Source organism: Schistocerca nitens, chromosome 3 (assembly GCF_023898315.1).
Source record: "Schistocerca nitens isolate TAMUIC-IGC-003100 chromosome 3, iqSchNite1.1, whole genome shotgun sequence".
NCBI classification, from domain to species: domain Eukaryota; kingdom Metazoa; phylum Arthropoda; class Insecta; order Orthoptera; family Acrididae; genus Schistocerca; species Schistocerca nitens.
Genome location: NC_064616.1, coordinates 841,792,080 through 841,815,878, shown reverse-complemented (window position 1 = coordinate 841,815,878; position 23,799 = coordinate 841,792,080). Strand labels below are relative to the sequence as shown.

Here is a 23,799-nt window from a genome sequence, read left to right as displayed (position 1 = left end):
AAGTATTCTACAGCTCTGATGCTGACTTTTTAACCGGAATGTTGTGTAAACTCAAGGTGACACACGTCTTAGGAAATAAAACACATATTCGAATTGTGGAACGAGTTTCAAGGAAATCGGCGGTCTCATTTCAAGAGAACCGTCCAGCTATTTACCTTAGCTAAGCAGTTTAGTAAACATGGAAAAACTGAATGTTGATGTCTGGTACGGAATTTGAGCTGTATTTACACTTTCTGCCAGTCACTCTCAGCCACTCAGAATCTCACTGATGCATAGTAAAGCTCCCTAACAATTATGCCACAACGTTTGAAGGTATGGTAACGTGTATTACGCTACCGTCAACAAACAGCTTCTTGAAACTTCCTGGAAGATTAAAAGTGTGTGCTGGGCGGACACTCGAACTCGAAACCGTTGCCTTTCTACCGATTGAACTATGCAAGCACGACCCATTACCCGTCCTCACAACTTCACTTTCCCCAGTACCTCAACTTGTAGTTAGTAAAGAAAAGTAGTGTGGGACGAATAGCTGGCAGACCCCGAAGGACTGGCTCAGCTACCTGTTTGCAAAGGTTTTCCCTATCCTCCGCTCCCGCAGGCAGTTTTCCTTCACGAAGTATGAGAGCTGGGGGCAGAATTGTATCTGGTAAGTGTAGGTGACTGTAATGGGTATGTATGTAGTGTCATGTTCGTGATGCAGATGACGAGGGAACATAGATGAAACCCGGCCCTGGCATGTAACGTACTTCTCCCGAAAAGCACCAACAAGACCCCCGAGCACTGCGTCCCCATCCGATGGAAAGATCATCAACAGTGTCGCATGCGCTCACTTCATAAGGCACTGCGGAGAGGTTTGGAATTTAATCGAGGACATTGGCGCAAAGACCGGTGATGGGAAACATTATGCAACCAGCTTTCCTCTCATTGCCGGCCAAATACTGGCCGTGAAAATTTCGTCCAGCATCAGTATTCTAACCGGCTTATCTCCGAGTCGAGCGCCACCTTAGAGAAGTGCGTTTTTTTTTTTTTTTTTTTTTTTAAGGAACCGCTGCAGGAGCTTGGAAATGGGTAGGGCAGAGGTCGATACCCGAGGCCTGGCCAACCCGCCGCCATACCCTCGCATCGTGTTCTAGGATCGAAGAATCAGGGAGAGAATCTAGCGGGTTTGTCTGTGTTTTATTAATTTAATTTTTTTTTCATTTTATTTTATTTTTATTTTATTTTTTATTTTTGGAATTAATTTCGTGCTATTAAAACAAGACCCTACGACGTCAGAGTCGTCTTCTCGTCTTTTGGTAGCGGTTCCCCCCTATTCCGTCCATAGTGGATCAATATGCTCCAGGATTCTTCTTCAGTTTCAGCGTCTCATACCCAGAACGCCCCAGTGAGCAGGAGGCTCCGCAAATAACGAACCTACCGAAGTGGGCCCTGTGCATCAGGTGGCGGTTGAAGCCTGCATGTGTCATCAGTAGGGACCACAATTAGTGCGATTTTGTGAGCGTCACGAAATATATGGTAAAGGGCCATGCCTTTGAGCCAGTTAACAGCATTCGTCCTGGTCGGTGGAAAGTATACGCCGTCGGGGTGCAATATATCACCCAGGGAGATGGACTCCGGCAATCACGACAAGAGTAATGCCGACATGCGCGGCGTGAGCAGCCAGCACTCGCTGTTCGCCGCACGTCAGGCTGTGTGTACCCGAATCAACGACTGAGAATATCGGGCAATGAATGGAATATAGCCTCTAGCGAGTAGCACAATGAATGCACCGTGGTAGGTAGAAAACACGTGTGTACTGCTCGCCACACCGTGTTCCTGCCAACTTTGGAATGTCTGTGAGCGACTGTATTGACAGGCTGCTGCTGCAGCTGATAAAGACGATAATAGTCTTTCGTGTTGGGCATCCGTGTCGTCGAAAGGTTTGGTCTTAAGTAGCTTAGGTCAATCAAGAACTCTCTGTTGTGGACGAGTGCCGGTGAAATCTGTCCTACAGAAACCGGGGGATGCAGAGAGTGTGGTGCCACTTAAGGGGCTCCGGAAAGGCTCAAAATCATGAAAAGTTCAATTTTTACTTTTTTGCGTTTTCTCAGTCTGCAGACTATTACCTTTTAATAGATATATAATTTATTCAATTCCGAAGACTACAACTATTTTTAAATTTTTTTTGAAATGTGTTCTACATGGGCGTGACCCACTGTGGCGCTGTTAAACTGCTGTCAAATGGTGTTATTATTAACGTCCGTGTTCATCAGGTACATTTTAGTGATGTGAGATATAGTATGTGTTGTGGCTAACCTGTGATGGTTCAATATATATCGCTGGTGTGATTGTCGATTGCTTCATGTTTATTTACTCTGTCGTTATCTCGAAAATATTCGTAATTAATTCTGTTTCTTGAGTCTCTTTTTTGTTGAAGTATAATAATGAGTAAAAGTAAAGTTATTAGAAATCCTCTGAAGGCTTTTAAGAAAAGGAGAAATGTTGGAAAGCCAAAGGTATGTGCTATTACTGTAAACAATAAAGACGATGAAAATCCCCAACATAGCTTGTGTCCCAAAGAAGAAGACAGTTGGTGTAAATATAACAAAGGATTGCTAACTGGTGAAGTGAACACTCATAAGCATAGTCTGCCTCATGCAATAATGGAGGTGATAAAACCTATTTTCAGAGACTTAGCAGCACCTGAACTGTTGAAAAAGTGTATTCACGGAAAAACTCAAAACCCCAATGAAAGTGTAAATAGTGTTATATGGTTGAGAATCCCCAAGACTGTATTTGTTGGAATAGAAACACTTCACTTTGGTGTGTATGATGCTGTTGCGACTTTCAATGATGGCAACATTGTAAGGTGCAAGGTATTTAGAAATATGGGAATGAAGATAGGTTCTAACATGATACGAGCGATGCTTGCTTTAGACAAGGAACGCCTTCGGGCTGCAGACAGGGCTGTAAAGAGTCTAGAAATACAAGCAAGAGTAAACAGGAGGAGGAACAAGAGGAAGCTGGAGGAGGAGTTTGCAGAGGATGAAGATAATCCATCCTATGGACCTGGAATGCACTAAAAAGTTAATCCAATCTTTGTCGCTTGATTCCCAAAACTTTTATTTTCTCATACTAATTACATGTTTTCTAAGGATCTTCCAAACATATTTGTTTCAAACTTTCAGTAAATGTTACACAGTACCTTCTGCATAATTTAACACAGCCTTTTTCCAAAAAACTGTATATTTTTGAATATATAAATAAAAAATTGCAAAAAAAATGTTGTGAATTTTCATTACAATTGAAAAAAAATCATCTTTAATAAGTGAACTAAAATTTTGTAAAATCCCTGTGTTAAGTTGTAGCCCATATTCCAATAAATAAAGCCGGCCGCGGTGGTCTAGCGGTTCTGGCGCTGCAGTCCGGAACCGCGGGACTGCTACGGTCGCAGGTTCGAATCCTGCCTCGGGCATGGGAGTGTGTGATGTCATTAGGTTAGTTAGGTTTAAGTAGTTCTAAGTTCTAGGGGACTTATGACCTAAGATGTTGAGTCCCATAGTGCTCAGAGCCATTTTCCAATAAATAATCTGTAAAAAGTTCAACTTCCTACCTCAAATACTTTGTGAGGAAAGATGTAATTTATAAGCGTTATTTTAACATTGCAAGTATAGGGCGTTCCGGAGCCCCTTAAGCTATCAGTGTGCCCATCAGACTTGCGTGGGCAGAGGTCCATGCGCGACGCATAGTGTTGAGATAAAGCGATCGTGCACGGTTATAGACATGAATTAAACAGATATCGCCCGCCCGCTGCGGCAGTGTCAGGGTGGCGTATCGGTCTTCAAAAACAAGACTAGAGCTCACGAAATGTCCATATGCTGCTAGAAATCTGTCGGACATTGTAACCGTCAAGGGAAGAACGTGCACAAAATAGTTCAGTTTGGAGGTAAGATAGGTGTTAACGTAACGTGTTCATAGGAGTATGTCCATTCGACGCAATTTGTTGTCCTGTATCAGAGCACATGTCTGGTGTAGTAGCCGGTGGAACGTAGCCGCTGCCGTGCGGCGAACATTGCTATAGAAATGCGCTTCTGAACATTTGAGTATGGGCACCATGTCAAAAGGCAGCACCGTTGAATGGGAAATCCCCTCTCCGACATCCATTTATTTTGTCTTCACATTGATGACGCTCCCATCGACCGCCCCGCACTGGCGTAGCCACTGAAGCGCCATATGCATTTCATCCTCTGCTCTGGCCAGGAACAAGACATCATCGGTGAATGCACCACAATGGGACGTCACGTCCCACATGCAAATGCCTGCTAATCGCCTCCATAGACCATGCAAAGCTGGTTCTACCGCTGCAGCAAATAATAATATACCCGACAAGGGGCACCCTTGTCGCACTGATCGTCTAACAACAATGTGACCAGACTGGTAACCGTTCACCAAGATGTGGGAACGCGCTCCGTGGATCAGACGAAGGACCAACTCTGCAAACTCTGGAGAGAGGCCCATGATTTCCTAAACATAGCGTCACAACCGACGGCGACAAGAGCGCCACGTATTTTGCTGGTCCCCGTCAAAACAATAACTTTTGGTATGCTCCTAACGCTGTATGAATGTTATTGACACCACCTAAACATGTCTGATCGGTGTGAATGACTTTCCCGATAGTGGTGTGGAGACGCGTGCAGAGGATGCGAGCGAAGGGTATGTAGTCGTTGTTGAGGAGTGTGAATGGACGAAAGTCCTGTCACCTACAACCACTATTCGGTTTCGATATTGGGATCAAGATGCCCTCTGTGAATTCTGTGGGGACAGTGAAATAAGGGCGAACCAGCTCTTGAAACATTTGTCGCTCAGAAGGTCATAAAAAGTGCGGTAGAATTCCAGGGGTAAGCCATCCAACCCTAGCCACTTGTTCGGTGCTCCACGTGCCAAGGCCGATGTCAGCTCGTCGGATGTGATGGCCGACAGCAGTGTCTTCGGGTGCCACGTCTCTAGGGGCGGGAAAATCGTGCAGCAGCTCGTCATAATCACGCACATTTCGCGTTTTTTTCATGTACAAGGTCCCATAGCGTCGGACGAACGTGTGCGCTATGTCCGTTTGCAACACTGCGCGGCCGTCCACCTCCGTGTTTATCGCCTTAATGAGCTGACGTTTGCATTGGCGCCTCTCACGCACAATGTGATAGACTGATGTCGTTTCGTTGGATGCAGTCTTGTACTCGCGCTCGGATGCGGACATCTTCCAGACGTTACGCCCTGATGCGAAGTAGACGAGCTTTGATGCGTTATACGGACATCTGACGTTCGGGAGACAGGTTGCGTCTCCAGCTTACGTAACGCTGTATAGAAAAATTCCGATGTCGTCCTTTGCCAGTTCCGTCACGCCAGTAGGCCATCAGGGTCTTTCGGAATGCAGGTTTGACACATCCCAGACACCGCAGTAACGTGGAAACGTACATGGGCAGGCGCCTGAAACGACACCACGTGTCAGTAACTGCTTGCCGACACGCTATCTCGCGAAGGAGGGTGACGTTTAGCGTCCATTGGCCTCTGCAGCGTCTGGTGAGTTGTTGGGGCAAGGTGATTGTGCAGATATGCGCGAGATGATTCGTGAAGGGCAACGGCCAGAGTTCTGCATCACGGGTCGCTGTTTGGAGGTCACACGAGAAGTATATCCGGTTCCAGAAGACTGGCAGAGTGGCCGGTAAAGTGTGTATATCCGCGCTGGTTCCCACGATGTAAGAGCCATGTGACGTAGATCGCGCGGTCACGTACCAGTGCTTGTAGAGCGGGCGCGGGACGTAATTCGGTATCTGGTCCTTGGGCCGTAGAACACTATTAAAACCGGCGCCCAATATGTAATGGTCCATATTTCCTTGTCAAGGTGGGGCGACCTCCTCCGAATAGAAGACGTGCCTGTCACCGCGGTGTGAAGTGCCGGAAACAGCATAGACGTTAACGAGGTGGGCTGCGCTAAGCGTGAGAGCGATGCCTCTCGCATTTGGGAAATATGCTGCGTCCGTCGCTTCGTTGCCAGTTCCTCCTGCGATGGCCGTTCCCCTTGCGCCATCACGAGGTGGTAGGCTGTAGGTGGTGTAGCCATATAGGTCTAAACGAAGTTCGGGATGGACCTCCTGGAGAAAGGCAATGTCCAAGTCTGCCGCTCTGATTATGTCGTGTAACATGCAGGTCATGGCAGTGGAGTGGACACCATTGACGGTTTCCCACACGGTACGACTGAGACATACGATGTGGTGGAAGCAACGTACAGGTGCTACACCACGGTGAGCTCGTACACCACACAGCCATCTGGCTGCATGACGTGCATTACTGTGCCATTTGATCCCCTGACTGGCAGGACCCTCCGAGGTCAATGTCAGTCATAGGCTCCGGAGGAGTTATCGATGTTTGCTGTGCATCATCTGCCTCCATGTCGTCCGCCCAGTCACCAAGAGAGAATTGGGAGGTCAGTGGTGGCTGGCCACTTTCACAGGAGCACACATTTTTGGAGTCGACTCGATGCACCTCGTTTTGGGGGCCACCAGGTGTAGGAGAGTGTTCTGTATCGTCAGGCGCCTTCTGGTGAATGAGGGCGCTGGAATCCGTTGCAACTGCAGGCGCGTCAACGGAGTCAATATCTTCCATTAGTCTCATATCCCTGTCCCGTTCTTCAGCTAACAATCGTCTCTTCTTGCGTCGCTTGAGTGACTTTTGCTTGAGGGTCCGAGACGCGACATCCACTAGAGGGCGGAGCTTGACACGGTCTTGGTCAACGGGAGCCCCTATGTCGGATTCCGAGAGTGACTGCGGCCCAGTGTTTCAGCCGCCGCGGTGGGCAGAGACTGCAGGAACCTTACCACCGTTTGCCTGCATTAGCGTCGTCGTCCTCGTTGTAGGTGCCGATCTCCAACGGACCTTGCAGCGGCTTGAGGTGATATCAGGTTTTGATCATCCGTCACATAAAGTCGTGTGGCCTCCACATACGTTAGCGGGCTAGAGGTCATCGTGGATAGTTGGGAAGTTCACTGCGGGGTGCCTGAACGAGGCGGCACTGCAGACACTCATTTCTAATATGACCCCCTGGCCTCAGCACGAGCAAGTCCTCGGCTGGTCGTCATGTACACACATCATAAAAGTTTTGCATCACCTTGGTTCCAAGAGTTCCGCAATCTGTACAGAAAATTGGAATAGAGACCAACATAAACATCATTTCCGCCCATTTTATTGCTCATGAAAACCACACATTGCATGTTGTACCACCTTACAGCGAGACCCTCAGAGGTGGTGGTACAGTTTTCTGTACACACCGGTACCTCTAATACCCAGTAGCACGTACTCTTGCATTGATGCGTGCCTGTATTCATCGTGACATACTATCCACAAGTTCATCAAGGCACTGTTGGTCCAGATTGTCCCACTCCTCAATGGCGATTCTGCATAGACCCATCAGAGTGATTAGTGTATCACGTCGACCATAAACAGCTCTTTTCAATTCATCCCAGGTATATTCGATAGTGTTCATGTCTGGATAACATGCTGGCCACTCTAGTCGAGCGATGTCGTTATCCAAAAGGAAGTCAGTCACAAGATGTGTACGATGGTGGTGCGAATTGTCGTCCATGAAGACGAATGCCTCCCTAATATGCTGCCGATATGGTTGCACCATCGGTCGGAGGAGAGCATTAATGTATTGTACAGCCGTTACAGCGCCTTCCTTGAACACCAGCGCCATACGGCGGCCCCACATAATGCCACGCGGAAACAGCAGGGAACCACCACGTTGCTGCACTCGCTTGACAGTATGTCTAAGGCGTTCAGTGTGACCGGGTTGCCTCCAAAAAAGTTTCCTACGATTGTCTGGTTGAAGGCATGTGCGACACTCATCGGTGAACAGAACGTGATGCCAATCCTGAGCGGTCCACTCGCCATGTGGTTGGGCCCATCTGTACCGCACTTCATGGTGCGTGATTGCAAAGATGGACCTCACCATGGACGTCGGGGGTGAAATTGCGCACAGTTTGAGTCATAACACGACGCCCTGTTGCTACACTAAAAGCATTACTCAAACTGGTGGCGTGGCTGACAGGGTCCCTCCGAGCCGTAATCCGTGGGTAGCGGTCATCCACTGCAGTAGAAGCCCTTGGGCGGCCTGAGCGAGTCATGACATCGACTGTTCCTGTCTCTCTGTATCTCCTCCATGTCCGACCGACATCGCTATGGTTCACTCCGAGACGGCTGGACACTTCCCTTATTGAGAGCCCTTCCTGGCACAAAATAACAAAAAAATGGTTCAAAAGGCTCTGAGCACTATGGGACTCAACATCTATGGTCATCAGTCCCCTAGAACTTAGAACTACTTAAACCTAACTAACCTAAGGACATCACACAACACCCAGCTATCACGAGGCAGAGAAAATCCCTGACCCCGCCGGCAATCGAACCCGGGAACCCGTGCGTGGGAAGCGAGAACGCTACCGCACGACCACGAGCTGCGGGCCGCACAAAATAACAATGCGGACGCGATCTAACCACGGTATTGACCGTTTAGGCATGGTTGAACTACAGGCAACACAAGCGGTGTACCCCCATCCTGGTGGAATCACTGGAACTGATCGGCTATTGGTCTCTTTCTGTCTACTAGGTGCTGATCACGCATGGTTGTTTATATATTTGAACGGGTTTAGTGACATCTCTGAACAGTCAAAGGGACTGTGTCTGTGATACAATATCCGCAGCCAACGGCTATCTTCTGGAGTTCTGGGATCCAGGGTGATGAAAAATTTTTTTATGTGTATATAACAATTGCGGGGCAGCCGCCAATGAAAACATGATGAAACGTGCTTGTTAAGATCTGTGCACACTTGGCGTAGCCCGTTAAGGACAGGATACGTTTCGAATGTATTCCACTTCTCCTCTGTGTGGCCCAGAACTGTGCTATAAGGCCTCAAAGTGTGAACGACAAGGTTGGAGGGAACCGAAGATGTGCATGGTACGCAGCCCCAGACCAGCATGGTCAACTACTACCACACTTACATACCGTCAGCGTGGCAGAAGCGGTAGCCGTTTTCAGATCTTTGGAGGAGTCTGTCGCAGACCACTTCGTCAATCAGTAAGAGGTACACTGTGCTGGATACAGTAGACAAATGGATGCCTATCAGTTCTTGAGATTCGATATGCATGACGTCCCGAAGAAAGCGTTCTATTTCATGAGCCTCCGGTCTCGTGTACGTTTCGTTGAACGTTAGTTTGATTGTGGCTTGTCGAAGTGATAACACCATGGTGGGTCAGTACCGGTACTATAAGCCAAGACAATGACGCACGACCGCACGACCGCACGCTACCGGGTAAACAACAAGGTCTGCAGAGCGCTCCTCGGCGTGCCGAGCCCGTCCGCTCGGAATCACTGCTGAAAGCTGACTGCTTTAAGAACCTCAGCTACGGAGGCGGGTACATCTCCTGCCTTACAGGCTTCACGGAAGTTCTGCAAAACTTGCGGGACTGGCACTTCTGGAAGAAAGGATATTGTGGAGATATTTCTTATCCAAAGCCGGGGAAATTATTCCAGGATGAATGTTCCACTCTGCAGCGGAGTTTACGCTGATCGCTGAGCGCTTTCGCCGAGTTCGAGTCTCGGTCCGGCACACAGTTTTAATCCGTCAGGAAGTTTCATACCAGCGCACATTCCGCTGTAGACTGAAATATTCATTCTGAATTATCTTCTCGGCTGCCGTAGCTGCCCGTGTTCTTCGTATACGGCGTGGCATGCCACAGGACGAATAAATGGTTCAAATGGCTCAGAGCACTATGGGACTTACCTGAGGTCATCAGTCTCCTAGGCTTAGACCTGCTTAAACCTAACTAACCTAAGGACATCACACATACCCATGCCCGAGGCAGGATTCGAACCTGCGACCGTAGCAGTCGCGCGGTTCCAGACTGTTGTGCCTAGAACCGCTCAGCCACCCCGGCCGGCTAATGGATTCATCCAGCCCTTTAAGTTTTGACTGTAACTCGGTACTAGAGGATGAATAGAAAACGGAAGATTCGTTCGTAAACAGAGAATACTACTCAGAACTTTTGACTGCGTGCGACATACTGATGGCTGTATTTAAGAAAGCAATGCTTGAAACTCGAAACCCATCTAAGGAAAGCAGTTCTTCTGAAGGAAGTTGCGTAAGAGATAATTTGTATATTAAATAATGCACTTGGAAAAGAAATCTTCCGTGAATTCTTAGCAATGGTAACAGTGAATGACGTGCGTTTCTTCAGCTTTGGAGATTTTAGCGATATTGTGTGTGCCGTAGAGGAATGCTATTGTTCACTACGCATGTAGCAGCCGATAGAAGTAGTTCTGTTTTTCTGTGTTATGTACAGATATACACTACGAGTTACAACAGCATAACAATCGAAAAGTCAAGAGACGGCCGTAGCAAGAGTGAAGCGATCGTCGCTGCCAGTTCTGACGAGAGGTGAGGCATCGATTAGTGCCATCGGAGGCCTCTTTCGCTACCAGCTAAGCGCTACGCTTCGGAGTCTAATAAGGACTAAAAAAAAAATGGCTCTGAGCACTATGGGACTCAACTTCTGAGGTCATTAGTCCCCTAGAACTTAGAACTAGTTAAACCTAACTAACCTAAGGACATCACAAACATCCATGCCCGAGGCAGGATTCGAACCTGCTACCGTAGCGGTCTTGCGGTTCCAGACTGCAGCGCCTTTAACCGCACGGCCACTTCGGCCGGCAATAAGGACTTAGTAAAGGCAGCTGTCACAGAGAGGTTTATAGTGACAGCTGGATGTAATAGTACTGAAATTAGATGCTTATTGACCGACTGCTCTAGGATCTTTCTGAGATAAGTCGTGTGTGAGGGCAATTCTTTATTAATTTTGGGAAAGTGTTCGAGCCTGCTTCTCTTCACAAGTCAGGGTTGTTATCCTCACACCCAACTTTGTTATTTAAGAAGCATTTTTTCTGGATGCCGAATGTAGTTACTTCTATACTGCATAACGAAACATTTCTGGTTGTAGGGAGGTGTCGTTGGACATACCTAATTCAAGAAGAATTTCCCATTATACGGTAGAGGTATCGAGCCATTGACAAAGTGGCCCAATACAATGTGTCCTAGAGTGACCGACTGTCCTTACTTTTTAGTTTGGCAACTTTGGCTACATAAACATATTTAAGCTTAAATTAACTAACTATTCTTCAATACCATATGTGGATGGTATCTGCTGTAGGGAATGTAATGTTAAGTGCGTGAACATTCGTTAGACTATAGAGTACTACCCATGAAATCAATGTTACCTACATGTAACCTGTCCCCTGGATGTAAAATCTGTGCCCATACCGCCGATACCTGATCCAGTACGTGGGACTGGGGATGTAAGCCGCATCTGGAGGAGTGTGAAACTAGGTACATGCGTTCGGATAAAGTAAAATGATAGACATATCATCATAAAGGGGGTTTTTCCTACAGGTCAACAATGACTTCCTTAAATTCTCTTACATCAGTGACGCCCTCACTTTGAAACTTTGAAGATATTGTCTTGCATTGAGTACCTACACGGCAAGACACAGTTGCTTTGGGAGAGAGTTTGGAAAATTTCGATGATAAAACGATATTCACAAGGTTGTTTTGCGTTCTTACTCTGCTCCGCCTGTCAGGTGGTATCTGTCTGAGCTAACAGTATTACATTTCTTAGAGGCTTTGCCGATTTCAGAATGCCTGTTTTCAGCGCAGACCTTTCTTTTGCCATTTCCCCCAAATGACTCCCTCTTCTTTTAATATTCAACAGCATATTATTACAAATTGTGTTCTGTTACACGTCCCATCACTTTTGTGACCTAATGCTCTTCGATGAAAAGTCCTATGAACGGCGATTTCATCTCCACAAGTATTTGCAGTTGTCGTTGGAAGTAACCAGTTTGCCCGCAAATCGTCAATCGACCCTAGAACAAATCAAGTAGAATATTCCAACATGCAAGATTAGACATTATTACACCAGGAGAAGTACGCGAAGACTTACTTCATTGAAATTCAAGTAAGGGGTAACAGTTTCTTCATTTCGGGTAACGTACTCGTCAAGGACAGTATTCCACTTCGCTTCCGATGCTTTTCAAGGTGAAACAAGTACGTCAATTTAGATAGAGAGAGTGGTGGAACCGAACATCCTGCAACGTACGTATCGAAGTTTGTTATGGAAATAGTTAACTGTCCGCCGGCCGAAGTGGCCGTGCGGTTAAAGGCGCTGCAGTCTGGAACCGCAAGACCGCTACGTCGCATGTTCGAATCCTGCCTCGGGCATGGATATTTGTGATGTCCTTAGGTTAGTTAGGTTTAACTAGTTCTAAGTTCTAGGGGACTAATGACCTCAGCAGTTGAGTCCCATAGTGCTCAGAGCCATTTGAACCATTTTTGAAATAGTTAACTATCTCCAGTGGTAGACACTACAATAGAGACGTTGTACATCACGTAAATGTCTAGTGTTATAATCTCGGAACGAGCGTCCCAAGAACGGCCGAGAAACGTATCAGTTCTTCCCACCTACGTCTCCCACGATATTTACGACAAGAAAATCAGAGAAATGACAGCTCAGATGGAGGCTTCTCTTCCCACTTGCCATTTACGAATGAAACAGGGAAGGAGGGACCGACAGTCGTACAAGAAGTACCCTCCACGAAATTCCGTAAGAGGGCTTACGAGTGCACACGTTTAGCTCTGAGTCGTCCTACAAAATTTCGGAGGCCGCTCTGGGATATTTTCTACGCATCTTTGTATAAGAGGCACACAGTCGCGGGTGAACCGTACAGAGTAATACGCTACTTGTAATTTATTCGGTTGTTCCCCTTTTCTTAACCCATTTCTCTGTATTTCCGAGAAAACATCCTCGCAGCTAAGAAGAGGCCTGCATAGTAACATGAAATAATGAAAGGAGCTTACACACAGTATTAAAATACTTTTGCAGACCGCTTGCGTCAGGAGCTGTAGTGGCAGATCGGTCCAGAGGCAACATGAAGAATATCACCAGCAATTTTGCTAATCGTGCTGCTACAATAGGGTGCTACTTCAGGCTGTAAGTTAGAGAAAGGGAGGTTCATTCGATTAAAACTGGTCCCAGAGACAGAGATTTTTATGAGATTGTTCTGAATGTCATGTCTGAAGTTACTTCGAATAAATACACTCCTGGAAATTGAAATAAGAACACCGTGAATTCATTGTCTCAGGAAGGGGAAACTTTATTGACACATTCCTGGGGTCAGATACATCACATGATCACACTGACAGAACCACAGGCACATAGACACAGGCAACAGAGCATGCACAATGTCGGCACTAGTACAGTGTATATCCACCTTTCGCAGCAATGCAGGCTGCTATTCTCCCATGGAGACGATCGTAGAGATGCTGGATGTAGTCCTGTGGAACGGCTTGCCATGCCATTTCCACCTGGCGCCTCAGTTGGATCAGCGTTCGTGCTGGACGTGCAGACCGCGTGAGACGACGCTTCATCCAGTCCCAAACATGCTCAATGGGGGACAGATCCGGAGATCTTGCTGGCCAGGGTAGTTGACTTACACCTTCTAGAGCACGTTGGGTGGCACGGGATACATGCGGACGTGCATTGTCCTGTTGGAACAGCAAGTTCCCTTGCCGGTCTAGGAATGGTAGAACGATGGGTTCGATGACGGTTTGGATGTACCGTGCACTATTCAGTGTCCTCTCGACGATCACCAGTGGTGTACGGCCAGTGTAGGAGATCGCTCCCCACACCATGATGCCGGGTGTTGGCCCTGTGTGCCTCGGTCGTATGCAGTCCTGATTGTGGCGCTCACCTGCACGGCGCCAAACACGCATACGACCATCATTGGCACCAAGGCAGAAGCGACTCTCATCGCTGAAGACGACACGTCTCCATTCGTCCCTCCATTCACGCCTGTCGCGACACCACTGGAGGCGGGCTGCACGATGTTGGGGCGTGAGCGGAAGACGGCCTAACGGTGTGCGGGTCCGTAGCCCAGCTTCATGGAGACGGTTGCGAATGGTCCTCGCCGATACCCCAGGAGCAACAGTGTCCCTAATTTGCTGGGAAGTGGCGGTGCGGTCCCCTACGGCACTGCGTAGGATCCTACGGTCTTGGCGTGCATCCGTGCGTCGCTACGGTCCGGTCCCAGGTCGACGGGCACGTGCACCTTCCGCCGACCACTGGCGACAACATCGATGTACTGTGGAGACCTCACGCCCCACGTGTTGAGCAATTCGGCGGTACGTCCACCCGGCCTCCCGCATGCCCACTATACGCCCTCGCTCAAAGTCCGTCAACTGCACATACGGTTCACGTCCACGCTGTCGCGGCATGCTACCAGTGTTAAAGACTGCGATGGAGCTCCGTATGCCACGGCAAACTGGCTGACACTGACGGCGGCGGTGCACAAATGCTGCGCAGCTAGCGCCATTCGACGGCCAACACCGCGGTTCCTGGTGTGTCCGCTGTGCCGTGCGTGTGATCATTGCTTGTACAGCCCTCTCGCAGTGTCCGGAGCAAGTATGGTGGGTCTGGCACACCGGTGTCAATGTGTTCTTTTTTCCATTTCCAGGAGTGTAGTTAAAGAACCGACACTTGAAGCCAATGTCTCAGACACATAACAGAGGCGCATTTTCCGAATGAGTTAATTTCGAGGAGTCCACCAGTAATCATAAATCATTGATATCGTCATTGTCTACGGGAATTACAAGAAATGTTAAAAAAGGTTGGTAAACATGGTTGGTTAGCAGGAGTGACACATCGTAATTCCAGAGTATTTAAGTAGTCAACATCAAATAATCACCTTTGACTACAAAAATGAATAACCCTAAAACGTTTTGCACAATTTGCGAGGTTGTGAGACCGTGGTTCAGTAAGCGTGTCAGAAAGTTGCTGGGAAAGCAAAGGGAACGAAGACATATTCATCCTCCTGCATAAATAATATTCTCCTAGTCGTTTAACATCTATAGCATTCTGTAAATCATCCAACGTTTAATTACAAAGTAAATATTTCGCTCTATTTTTACCTTTTGTGTAAATTTTAATCCATATTACATGTATTTTGTTAATATAAGAACACTCCTGCAACTAGCAAGATTCACTTAAATATATGTGTACCTGTAATATTTATACTATAGCACAGTGCATCTCAGGCCAAAGATCATGATGTAGCAAAATGTGCTTTCTATCACATTCATATTCTCTGTAGCAACATCCAGCGTTTACCTTCTATGAATAAGTGTAAAATCAAGTTCAGCTAAATACTGTGTATATTTGTGTGTGTTACCTGATAATGTACATTATGGAAACAGTTTTGCTATGCATAACGTGATTCAGTACACGTTAACTACCTATAACGTAGGATGCCCTTTTTTTCATAAACGTTTCGTTACGATAACTTTTCAGTCATTGTCCCCAGCACCATCACCACAGCATCTGACTTAACTTAGTCCACGATATAATATTCCTGTAACACTTCCATCTGATGATAACACTGCACTGGCTCCAAAATAAAAACCGCAAAAGCGACTGGTTGCACATATATTCCCAAATAAATAGACACTAAATCACAATTGCAGTTTGTCACCCATAACGGATATAATAAACACACAAAAGACCATCTACGGCTTAAGCGAAGTCAAAGCCTAATAGAAAAACTGGATCTGAATGAAGCCATGACGATCGTATTGGAAGAAGCATTCAACTCAAATTTTTCCAAATGAAATGACTAAAAATCCAAAGACGTATTGGTCTTGTGTAAACCCAGTACACGGATCGAAATCATTTATTCAGTCTCTCAGTGACCGATCTGACACCGAAACAGAATTCGGTGTTTCGACATTGTTTCACAGCGGTAGACGGCATAATGCCGAAATGGAAGACACTAAGACAAGCGACGGCTGAAGAGAAAATCAACTAAAATTCTTAAATAGTGGCTACGCAACTGAATGGGATAAGAAACCAGTCAGTTTCTATAGAGATTATGCGAAGAAACTTTCATCTGTTCTAGCATTAGTTTATTGAAAGTTGCTGGGCCTAATAAGGGTGTATAACAAAAACAGAGATCAGGCCATTACCGTTTTCTAGAAGAATCGAACAACAGATGCAAATATAGACCTGTATTTCTGTAGTCAGTTAGCTGTAGAGTTATTTAACATTTTAATGCTGACGTGTTACGGCATGTTTGGATAACGAAAATCTCTTCTACAAAAATCATCATAGATCCCACAAACAGAGATCTTGCGAAACTCAGTTCGCTCGCTTTATTCGTCCACGAAATTCTAGACACCACAGATTAAAGTTGATAATGAGTTCCTTCACTTCTGAAAGGCATTCGATACAATTCCTTGCTGTCGTTTAGCGAAAAAATAGGAACTTACTGAGTATTGGACCAGAATTAAGATTGGATTCAGTACTTCCGCGCAAACAGAACATGTAAAAGTGATTTTTGGAGTACCACAAGCGTGTTACAGGGCCGTTACCGTTTACAGTTTATAGTGATCATATAGTGGACAAAACTGAAGGCTCAGTGAGTCTACTAGCGGACAATTCTGTGATCTGTAGGATGGTGGCAAGTGGAGTGTGACGAGATGCAGGTGACCTGTAAAGGATCGACGATCTGCATAGGGACTGGCAGCTGATCCTGAACACACGATAATGTACTGAAGAGCCAAAGAAACTGGTACACCTGCCTAATATCGTGTAGCACCCCAGCGAGCCCGCAGAAGTGTCGCAACACGACGTGGCATGGACTCGACTAATGTCTGAAGTAGTGCTGGAGGGAATTGACACCACGAATCGTGTCAGTAGAGTTTGGTTTCCAGTGTAAGTGTTTAAAGTCAGACGAGTGTTGCTGGTGCCACTCTGTAGCAATTCTGGACGTGAGGGGTGCTGCACTGTCTTGCTGAAATTGCCCAAGTCAGTAGGAATGCACAATGGACATGAATGGATGCAGTTGATCAGACAGGATGCTTAGGAACGTGTCATCTGTCAGTCATATCTAGCCGTATCAGGGGTCCCATATCACTCCAAATGAACACGCCCCACATCATTACAGAGCCTCCACCTGCTTGAGCAGTATTCTGCTGGGTCCATGGAGTCATGAGTATGTCTTCATAAACGCACACGTCCATCCGCTCGATACAATTTGAATTGAGGATCGTCCAACCAGGCAACATGTTTCCAGTTATCAACAATCCAATGGCGGTGTTGACGGTCCCAGACGAGGCGTAAATCTTTGTGTCGTGCGTTCATCAAAGGCAGACGAGTGGGCTTTCCGCACCGAAGGCCCATATCGATGATGTTTCGTTGAATGGTTCGTACACCGACACTTGTTGATGACGCAGCACTGAAATCTTTAGCAATTTGCAGAAGGGTTGCTCTTCCGTCATGTTGAATGATTCCCTTCAGTCGTCGTTTGCCCCGTTCTTGCAGGATCTTTTTCCGGCCGCAGCGATGTCGGAGATTTGATGTTGTACCGGATTCCTCATATTCACGGTACACTCACGAAATGGTCGTACGAGAAAATCCCCACTTCATCGCTACCTCGGAGATACTGCCTAACATCGCTCGTGCGCCGACTATAACACCACGTTCAAACTCACTTAAAAGTTGTTAACCTGCCATTGTAGCAGCAGTAAGCGATCCAACAGCTGCGACAGACACTTGTCTTATAGAGCCGTGTCCGACCGCCATGCTGTTTCTCTCGGTTTACATATCTCTGTATTTGAATATGCATATCTATACCTGCTTCTTTGACGCTTCAGTGTATCGCATATTGCACATAAAAAGGCAAACAGATCTACTGTTGCTCGAGTACAATATTGGCAATAAACAAATGGACTAGTAACTACCATAGAATACCTAAAAATAACCGTCCTGAGCGAACTAAAGTGGAAATGCGAGGGCGTGCTGAAAAGTGATGCCAGTGAGTTTTTATGTGAAAACTCGTAAAGCGTTTTGAATAAAACATACATTATTAACATTTTATGTCTTTGTTCGACATTTCTATATTTTACCGAAAATAGTCCACCTGACGACGTACACACATCTCCAGACCAGTCTGTTGATACTGTCACTGAAGAACATCTGATTTTGTTGACGGAATCACAATCTTACCTCGGCTTGCACCACTTCATCACTATAGAAGTGAAGTCTTTGAGGTTGTTCCTTAAGTTTTGGAAACGGATGAAAATCGGATGGGACCAAGTCGGGACTGTATGGAGGATGATCGGTGACAGTCAACCCAAGGCGTCGGCTTGTTGCCGATGCCGCAGAGCGCATGTGTGTTCTGTCATTGTCATGCTGAAGGAGAGGGTTCTCCATGTGTGAACAAACTCTGCCAATTCGAAACTCGATTAGGACACGCTGTTTCTCGTGCACCGACATAGTTACATTACAAACCGCCATGTTGTACGCTACAATTCGGAGCCCTATAGCGGTAGAGGGCTACAAATTTGTAGACATCAAGATCTAGGATGTATAAGATTAATTTTAATTAAAAATCTTTAAGAGTTGCAAACAAAACGTTCTGGGGCATTACTTTCAACCGCCCCCTTGTAACTTATAAAATATTTAGTACGGGAAACGAATGGAAGGCTGAAATTGTTTACGAGAGTCTTAAGTAAACGCCACGCGGGATTAGCCGAGCGGTCTCAGGCGCTGCAGTCATGGAGTATGCGGCTGGTCCCGGCGGACGTTCGAGTCCTCCCTCGGGCATATGTGTGTGTGTGTGTGTTTGTCCTTAGGATAATTTAGGTTAAGTAGTGTGTAAGCTTAGGGACTGATGACCTTAGCAGTTAAGTCCCATAAGATTTCACACACATTTGAATACTTTTAAACATCCTAAGGAAACGTAATTCATCCACGAGAGAGGATTCTTAGAAAATATTCGTTCGACACATTCTTGAGTACTGTTCATAGGTTTTGGGCCATTAATAAGTACGCGCAGTGCACTCGCATTCGGGAGAACGACGGTTCAAACCTGCTTCCGGCCATTCTGATTTAGGTTTACCGTGACTTCTCTAAATCACTTCAAGTAAATGCCGGGATGGTTCCTTTGAAAGGGCATGGCCGACTCTCTTCCTTATCCTTCCCTAATACGGTGGGACCAATGACCTCGTCGTTTGGTCCCCTCCCCAAATCAACCAACCAACGAAGCAGGATTATAGAAAAGACGGAGAAGATCCAAAGAACAGCGGCACGTTTTGTCACGGAATTGCTTACTGGGCGCAACAGAGCAACGGAAATGCTCAACAGACTGCAGTAACAGAAGCTATAGTAGAGAAGATGGGCATCACGCAAATTTGCTATTGAATTTCAGATAGTGTGTTCGGGGAAGAGATAGCCATCATATTACATTCATTCTCATATGTCTCTCGAAATCGGATACATTGTAACACACAAGTGTAGAGATTTACCGACAGTTACCTGTCCTATACACCATTCATGGACGGAAGAGAAAGGCCGGCCGAAGTGGCCGTGCGGTTAAAGGCGCTACAGTCTGGAACCGCGAGACCGCTACGGTCGCAGGTTCGAATCCTGCCTCGAGCATGGATGTTTGTGATGTCCTTAGGTTAGTTAGGTTTAACTAGTTCTAAGTTCTAGGGGACTAATGACCTCAGCAGTTGAGTCCCATAGTGCTCAGAGCCATTTGAACCATTTTTGACGGAAGAGAAAAAGAGGACAGGCACAGACAGTAGTATCAGAAGTACCCTCCTCCACATACCTTAAGGTAGTGTGCGAATTACAAATGTAGATGTAGACGTCAAAGTTCAACACTAATAGGAGTTGCGTAACAAGCCTCAGCAGACGGCAGACGTACATTTTTATGGCAGTATTTTCAATCTTTTCTGTGAGTGTGGTGTGAATAACAACTGCAGACTTGTTCTCCTATAGATACTTTTCAAAGTACTGGCCGTAATGATCATGGCAGATGATACAGCGACTGTTAATGTAAAAGTAACACTGCAGGAGAAACACATTACGAGACAGAACCGACCAATACTGAATGCAAGCTTGATGGCGAGGCGTAAACCAGACGTTACTGTTGTCAACGCGAATACCGCGAGCTAATGGAAAACGTTTGTTTGCAAACAAGACACACAGCGCATTCCGTCTACATTTTCACTGTTGATCAGGTATTTGCAGTGCATCACAGATGCAAAAATAAACGGAGGTAATAAAACAAAACATAAACCATCACTCTATATCGTATCACCGGAGAGCACAAGCTTGTTTCACCAAAATATTGTGATTATTTCCGCAAACAGTCTCCAGATTCATCTATAGGTTTAGATGACAGAGTTCGCAGTTTCAAAATTTGTGACACGTACGGCCGTATGTGTTGACTGCATTGGCTTAAAATCTTAAATTCCGTACGTAGCTAAGGGATCGTAGATCTTAGTTTAGACATAAATTTCAACGTGACAACTCAACCCTTTCCTGAGAAAAAGTGGTCTTCCCAGATGGACAAGAAAGTGATCCCAGAAGGGTTCCGTTTTTACCAACTGAGGTACGGAACGCTTTAAAAAAAGTAAATCGTTACTTTTTATATGTGACGTGTCACAAACCTTTTTAGCATATCTGGACTCAAAGCTCATGCAGTAATGGACGGCATAAACAGCAGAGTGCTTGGGAGTATTTGTGTTCATTCTTCAGTGCCATTCGTTGTACTTGGGTTTGCCAAGTAAACGACTAGAGGCACTTTCCTTACCATAAATAAATTATATATTTATATTTTACTGTGTATTTAACGATATTAATATCAAGTAGTATTTCATGCAGACGTATTGTAGTTTAGGCAATTGCTGCGCTAAACAATGAGGTGGTAAAAAATCCACGATAGCCGGCCGAAGTGGCCGTGCGGTTAAAGGCGCTGCAGTCTGGAACCGCGAGACCGATACGGTCGCAGGTTCGAATCCTGCCTCGGGCATGGATGTTTGTGATGTCCTTAGGTTAGTTAGGTTTAACTAGTTCTAAGTTCTAGGGGACTAATGACCTCAGCAGTTGAGTCCCATAGTGCTCAGAGCCATTTGAACCAAATCCACGATAAGCGGCAATCCTGACGATTGCACATTATTTCTTTACTCTACGGTCACAAGAGACCCACAGTTCAGATTTTCGAGTGTGACAGAAAGCGATGAAGAACAGACTGAGACATAATTCGACAAACGAAATGGTCAACAACCCGTCTTACTCAGCGTGCACACTCCTTGTTGCACTAGTTTCCTTGCGTATCGCCGCTCCAGTACTGGATATGAGACATTCGTGTTTCCTACATCTAAAGTGATCCCCTTCCACTATTGTTAAGAACGTATTTTCTGACTACAATAACTCCACTCGCGGAGAGAGTTTACGATGATGTCCTGAAACCACCCAGTCTCCCGCTTGGCTGAAGAAGGAAATACCTAACAGGGTCCTCTTCTTTGCGGTGCTCGCACGTGGTGACGCTTCGGAACGAATAATACGGTTGTTTGTCCAACGTGAGTCCCATCGTAATTTCGCTTATAACTGAGAGTCGCTTATAATTCAGAGTCTACGGCGATGGTATTTTTCAGTTATGATATCACAGTTACTGCTCTGCCATATATGGAAGCATGTGTGTACCGATTGAAGATTGGCGAAAGATCGTAAGTGGAAGCAAATTAATAAATTCCTACTGCTGGTGTAGTGAATAAAATATGTCATTAATACATGGCTGACTAAGTTTTTAGTGTTCCTTTTAGTGTTTAGCGCTATCATTATTCTTATGTGATTATTCACTAGAGATATCTACTGTATTAATCACCTCGTTGTTGAAACTTCCTGGTAGATTAAAACTGTGTGCCGGGCCGAGACTCGAACTCGGGACCTTTGCCTTTCACGGGCAAGTGCTCTACCAACTGAGCTACCGAAGCACGACTCACGCCCGGTCCTCACAGCTTTACTTCTGCCAGTACCTCGTCTCCTACCTTCCAAACTTTACAGAAGCTCTCCTGCGAACCTTGCAGAACTAGCACTCCTGAAGGAAAGGATATTGCGGAGACATGGCTTAGCCACAGCCAGGGGGATGTTTCCAGAATGAGATTTTCACTCCACAGCGGAGTGTGCGCTGATATGAAACTTCATGGCAGATTAAAACTGTGTGCCGGGCCAGGACTCGAACCCGGGACCTTTGGCTTAGAGCACTTGCCCGCGAAAGGCAAAAGTCCCGAGTTCGAGTCTCGGTCCGGCACACAGTTTTAATCTGCCAGGAAGTTTCATACCAGCGCACACTCCGCTGCAGAGTGAAAATCTCATTCTAGCACATTCTTGTTTTTCAACCTGTTGAAAGCATAGCTGAGCTCTAATGAGTTAAGAGGTTCTCTTACTGTGGCAGTTTTCATTTGGTCGACAGTAATTTTGTAGTGTGAAATGACTCGCATATATCTGACATCACGTATTTCTTACCTGTCAACCGCTCATATTCGAAGTGCATATCAAAATTTTTGCATTTTTTGCTAGCCATGTAGAAGGTGTCCTCGGTCCGTCATTTGAATCCTTCTCCCTGTCTCTTTAGCAGGTCTTATATTAGGTGCTGGGATACCATCGAGAGGGTATTGGTAGCACACTGCACTTTGATGCGATATATTTACTAACGGGACCAATCGTTGAGTGCATCAGCGTTCTATGTGAAAGTTGACATAATCCATGCGTAAAAAGTTTATTTGGCTGTTGAGAAATACGTTTCTATGGCTGACTTCTTTTTACAATAATACAGGCGGGTAGTCAGCTAATGGCGTCATACCCAGTCCTTGAGAAATTAGACGTTTACCTACAGCTAGATGCATATGATAGTGTCTGGAGAGGATCGTAGCGAGCATCCCGCTGTTCATAAATCTTTATTATTACTTTCATTTGGGTCGTATTGGAGAGTCATTCCACCACTCACTCAGATTCGAGCGGCATGAGCTGTCCTACCGCTGGAGCACTTAATATTGGTCTCCTTCTACAGGGTTATTCAAAAAGAAGGCACAGTTTTCTGAATCTTATCGTCTAAACTACAAAGCGTAGCACCATAATTCCAACGGCCCTGGACAGTCAACAGTTTAAATTTGAACGTTCCAGTCCCGGCCGCATTGGCGCTGTTGCTTTCTTCGTCTTGGAGAAAACTGTGACAGCAGTAACCCATCTAGACATGCATCAAAACTGGTTGTTTCCTCAACCTGAAGATGATTCAGATGACTTCACCTTCATACAAGATGGTGCACCGCCTCATCTCTCCAAGCACGTCCGACGTTACCTGATTGATACCATTCCAGGACGTTGGATTGGAAGAGGAGGACGTGAAGATGAACTTCTTCGCCGGTGGCCTCCCATGTCTCCAGACCTCATACCACGTGACTTGTATCTGTGGGTTACGAAAAAGACCACGTTTTTATCCCTCCTATGCCTAACACTCTTGAAATTCTGTGACATCGAATTGTTGAAGCTGTGAATTCGATAAGGAGAGACTAACTACCTAGTATGTGGTTGGGAATGAGGCACCGTTTTGATGTTCGGCGTGCAACGCATGGTGTTCACATTGAATGCATAAAAATTTGAACTTCTCTCTTTCCAGCAACGTTCTAATTGTGTTTCTATCTCTTGTAATTTGGAAGCAATAAACGTCTGATATCTTTTCCATCTTTTTGACTAGCCCTTTTCATTGGGAAAGTCTGACACTTTATCTGTATACGTTACAAATGGTTCAAATGGCTCTGAGCACTATGGGACTAAACATCTGAGGTCATCAGTCCCCTAGAACTTAGAACTACTTAAACCTAACTA

General features: G+C 46.0%; 1 non-coding gene across 1 annotated transcript; it reads right to left on the bottom strand.

Moving 5' to 3' along the window:
* Positions 1-21,833: 21,833 nt before the first annotated feature.
* Positions 21,834-21,910, bottom strand: Trnas-uga (transfer RNA serine (anticodon UGA)). The gene has a single exon. It is a non-coding gene; the product is annotated as a tRNA-Ser (tRNA).
* Between the last annotated feature and the right edge of the window lie 1,889 nt (positions 21,911-23,799).